We start from the raw sequence: 5,000 nt of genomic DNA, 5'->3' as shown, positions 1-5,000 counted from the left end.
GGCCTCGGATGAGTCCCGTATCGTTATTTTTCGTCACTACCTCCCCGTGCCGGGAGTGGGTAATTTGCGCGCCTGCTGCCTTCCTTGGATGTGGTAGCCGTTTCTCAGGCTCCCTCTCCGGAATCGAACCCTGATTCCCCGTTACCCGTTACAACCATGGTAGGCGCAGAACCTACCATCGACAGTTGATAAGGCAGACATTTGAAAGATGCGTCGCCGGTACGAGGACCGTGCGATCAGCCCAAAGTTATTCAGAGTCACCAAGGCAAACGGACCGGACGAGCCGACCGATTGGTTTTGATCTAATAAAAGCGTCCCTTCCATCTCTGGTCGGGACTCTGTTTGCATGTATTAGCTCTAGAATTACCACAGTTATCCAAGTAACGTGGGTACGATCTAAGGAACCATAACTGATTTAATGAGCCATTCGCGGTTTCACCTTAATGCGGCTTGTACTGAGACATGCATGGCTTAATCTTTGAGACAAGCATATGACTACTGGCAGGATCAACCAGGGAGCTGCGTCAACTAGAGCTGAGCAGCCGGCCGCCCGGGAGTGTGTCCCAGGGGCCCGCGCGAACACGCAAGCGTCCGCTCAATTATTCTGCAAACAGGAGGAGGCTGAGCTCCCCTGCACAATACACCTCGAAACCCTCTCAGGTCCCGGCGGCGCGCAGCGCCGTCCTAAGTACTTGGTCGGGTTCGAGAGAGGCGCAATCGCCCGGAGTTAGGCGAGTAGACGCTTTAGGTGCGACCACCCGTGCTCCCAACTGAGCTTGCCGCTGCCGACAGAGGCCCGGGAGCGTGCTGTCGTGGCATTGCCGGCGGGAGACAACACGCGCCACCTACGGTGACCGGCAGCTCCAACGCCAGCGCCACAGAAGGGCAAAGGCCCCACGTGGGTGCCGAAGCGAACTCTCCCAGCACAGCGCACGTGCCAACACGTCTGCACAACTGCGATACAAACCACCAGCGAGAACCGCTGGGGCGACCGAGCAGCAGACGGCGTCGCGGCGCCGAGTGCCGGGCGGCGGCGCATCCTCAACGCACACAGTCCTCAGTCGGACCAGCACACTGCAGATGTCCACCGCGCTTCGCACCGGGCCCGCGAGGACCCACTTTGGCCGCCCGGCGCCGCGCGCAGGGTGCCCCGGCGCGCAGCTGCGCCGCCTGCCGCGTCCGTCGGCCGGCGCGCCTGCCACTGGGCGCCCCCACCAGCCGGCTGTAGCGCGTGCGCCCACGCACCGCGCGGCCAGCACGCCGGGCGGCCCCCCCTCACCGGCGGGACGGTCCCACCCAGCCACCGCCGCGTATCGCTTCACACACAGATTTGCCCTTACTGATTTACCTCCAGCAACAACAACCGCACCACAATGGGTTTACCAGTTGTTCATTTGCGTAACGTCACCAGCAAACGTAGACGTCCATCCCAGTTTGCAAATGCAACGATTATTGCATACCTGTCTGTTAGGTGTCACGACACACTACGTCTGCCCACATACACGCAACAAAATGTGCACGACTAGAGAACACGTGGGAGGTGGCCCCCTACGTATGCGATGTCCATTACGAGACCGACTGTCAACCAGCATCTGTACCATGTCGCAGATGTGGAACGCGGTGCACCATGCTATCACACTGTGTGAGAAGAGACGACTACGTTTGAATACACGCGCCACTACATCAACAGACGGCTCATGCTGATCGCCATCCAGGGCGTCCGTTAATCCCACACGTCTCTATGGCGTACCACACTGCAATGTAGCTGTTATGGGGAGACGGCACGTGGCTGAGTGCACAACATTTGGACCGTATGGTTCGCTGTTGTGGGCGCAGTCGTTGTACGGTCACACATGTGCCACAGCGTATCATGCAGTACATACGGACCTATGTGCAGTACAATGTGAGGGTTAAGCTTACGACATCAGCGGACAGTGGACACAGGCCGTACCACGACGTAGACTGAGCGCTTCGACATGCGAATGCCAGTGAACAGCTGCGAAGGGCATTGAACACGCAAGCACCTGAACGACCAGCGTGCGAAGGCAGGGGGGAGGGTGGGGGCGATGTACATCCTGCAGTCGTCCACATTACAGTGTACAGCGGGAGCATGTAAAAAGTAAGCAACACTTGCGAAGTGTTGAACATGAAACGATACACAAGAGGGTGGGCGGTGCGAGTAGCGAACTATATTCAGAGGGTTGTGGTTAGACAACACTGGATTAATGTAACGTGTCATATGCCAATTACAGAGCAGGTTAAGGCACAACTTGGTTAGGTTAAGGCACAACGTGGGTTAGGTTAAGGCACAACTTGGGTTAGGTTAAGGCACAACGTGGGTTAGGTTAAGGCACAACGTGGGTTAGGTTAAGGCACAACGTGGGGTTAGGTTAAGGCACAACGTGGGTTAGGTTAAGGCACAACGTGGGTTAGGTTAAGGCACAACGTGGGTTAGGTTAAGGCACAACGTGGGTTAGGTTAAGGCACAACGTGGGTTAGGTTAAGGCACAACGTGGGTTAGGTTAAGGCACAACGTGGGTTAGGTTAAGGCACAACGTGGGTTAGGTTAAGGCACAACGTGGGTTAGGTTAAGGCACAACGTGGGTTAGGGTTAAGGCACAACTTGGGTTAGGTTAAGGCACAACTTGGGTTAGGTTAAGGCACAACTTGGGTTAGGTTAAGGCACAACTTGGGTTAGGTTAAGGCACAACTTGGTTAGGTTAAGGCACAACTTGGGTTAGGTTAAGGCACAACTTGGGTTAGGTTAAGGCACAACTTGGGTTAGGTTAAGGCACAACTTGGGTTAGGTTAAGGCACAACGTGGGTTAGGTTAAGGCACAACGTGGGTTAGGTTAAGGCACAACGTGGGTTAGGTTAAGGCACAACGTGGGTTAGGTTAAGGCACAACGTGGGTTAGGTTAAGGCACAACGTGGGTTAGGTTAAGGCACAACGTGGGTTAGGTTAAGGCACAACGTGGGTTAGGTTAAGGCACAACGTGGGTTAGGTTAAGGCACAACGTGGGTTAGGTTAAGGCACAACGTGGGTTAGGTTAAGGCACAACGTGGGTTAGGTTAAGGCACAACGTGGGTTAGGTTAAGGCACAACGTGGGTTAGGTAAGGCACAACGTGGGTTAGGTTAAGGCACAACGTGGGTTAGGTTAAGGCACAACGTGGGTTAGGTTAAGGCACAACTTGGGTTAGGTTAAGGCACAACGTGGGTTAGGTTAAGGCACAACTTGGGTTAGGTTAAGGCACAACTTGGGTTAGGTTAAGGCACAACTTGGGTTAGGTTAAGGCACAACTTGGGTTAGGTTAAGGCACAACTTGGGTTAGGTTAAGGCACAACTTGGGTTAGGTTAAGGCACAACTTGGGTTAGGTTAAGGCACAACTTGGGTTAGGTTAAGGCACAACTTGGGTTAGGTTAAGGCACAACGTGGGTTAGGTTAAGGCACAACGTGGGTTAGGTTAAGGCACAACGTGGGTTAGGTTAAGGCACAACGTGGGTTAGGTTAAGGCACAACGTGGGTTAGGTTAAGGCACAACGTGGGTTAGGTTAAGGCACAACGTGGGTTAGGTTAAGGCACAACGTGGGTTAGGTTAAGGCACAACGTGGGTTAGGTTAAGGCACAACGTGGGTTAGGTTAAGGCACAACGTGGGTTAGGTTAAGGCACAACGTGGGTTAGGTTAAGGCACAACGTGGGTTAGGTTAAGGCACAACGTGGGTTAGGTTAAGGCACAACGTGGGTTAGGTTAAGGCACAACGTGGGTTAGGTTAAGGTAGAAATTGCGTTACATTGCGGTACAAATTGCGTTACATTGCGGTACAAATTGCGTTACATTGCGGTACAAATTGCGTTACATTGCGGTACAAATTGCGTTACATTGCGGTACAAATTGCGTTACATTGCGGTACAAATTGCGTTACATTGCGGTACAAATTGCGTTACATTGCGGTACAAATTGCGTTACATTGCGGTACAAATTGCGTTACATTGCGGTACAAATTGCGTTACATTGCGGTACAAATTGCGTTACATTGCGGTACAGATTGCGTTACATTGCGGTACACATTGCGTTACACATTGCGGTACACATTGCGTTACACATTGCGGTACACATTGCGTTACACATTGCGGTACACATTGCGGTACACATTGCGTTACACATTGCGTTACACATTGCGGTACACATTGCGGTACATTGCGGTACACATTGCGGTACATTGCGGTACACATTGCGTTACATTGCGGTACACATTGCGTTACATTGCGGTACACATTGCGTTACATTGCGGTACAAATTGCGTTACGAATTTGGTTAAGTTAAGGTGCAAAATGGGTTAGGTTAGGTGCGAAATGGGTTGGATTACAGTACACAACGTGGTAAGAGAGTGTGTTGGGGGGGGGGGGGGGGGCCGAGGTTCGTTGGTAGTGATCATTGTAAGTGAATGTCTGAGGCAGCTTCAGTATGTCACAGCAGTTATGTCTCGTCAGGATGCGCTTTTCGCTCGTGACTGGAGGCGCGCCGCGTCTGTGGTTGCGGCAAGGGAGCGGCAGACCTGTGTGATTCATTCCTGCCATTGTTTCTGTGCCGTAACAGGAGGCAGTGTGGTGGTGTTGGGTGCACCCCTGTGTAGGACATGTGTGGGTGTTGGTGGCTTATCTGAGCAATTGTGGATGTCGGACGGGTGGGATATTCTATTTTAGAATTGGACCCCCTGGTGTGGTTATCATAGTGTGGATGGTGTACTGTGGCGGAGAGGATGCACCGGACGTTGGTCCATGCTGGTGCTTACATATTGTATCTGTGTCTGTTACAGGCAGAGAGTAATGTGTGATAGAGTGTCTCGCTGATGTGTGGTTCATATTGTGTGCACAGACTTACAGCATGTATAGGGACAGCGGGAATTTGGCATATTGGATATAACTCTTCGTGAAACGCAAGATATAGGGGTGGATTGCAACGTACGAGTGCGGGAAGAGTCCGCCGTTCATCCG

At 52.7% G+C, this 5,000-nt stretch overlaps 1 non-coding gene across 1 annotated transcript in view; it reads right to left on the bottom strand.

Annotated features, from left to right (window-relative positions):
• Positions 1-518, bottom strand: part of LOC126137894 (small subunit ribosomal RNA) — a 1,909-nt gene extending 1,391 nt beyond the window's left edge. Inside the window, exon 1 of the ribosomal RNA XR_007528019.1 lies at positions 1-518. This exon is cut by the window's left edge and continues 1,391 nt beyond it. This is a non-coding gene — a ribosomal RNA (small subunit ribosomal RNA).
• Between the last annotated feature and the right edge of the window lie 4,482 nt (positions 519-5,000).

This window comes from Schistocerca cancellata, unplaced genomic scaffold (genome assembly GCF_023864275.1).
Source record: "Schistocerca cancellata isolate TAMUIC-IGC-003103 unplaced genomic scaffold, iqSchCanc2.1 HiC_scaffold_647, whole genome shotgun sequence".
Classification (NCBI taxonomy): domain Eukaryota; kingdom Metazoa; phylum Arthropoda; class Insecta; order Orthoptera; family Acrididae; genus Schistocerca; species Schistocerca cancellata.
The sequence above is the reverse complement of the archived record's forward strand: the minus strand, read 5'-3'. Positions and strand labels throughout refer to the sequence as shown.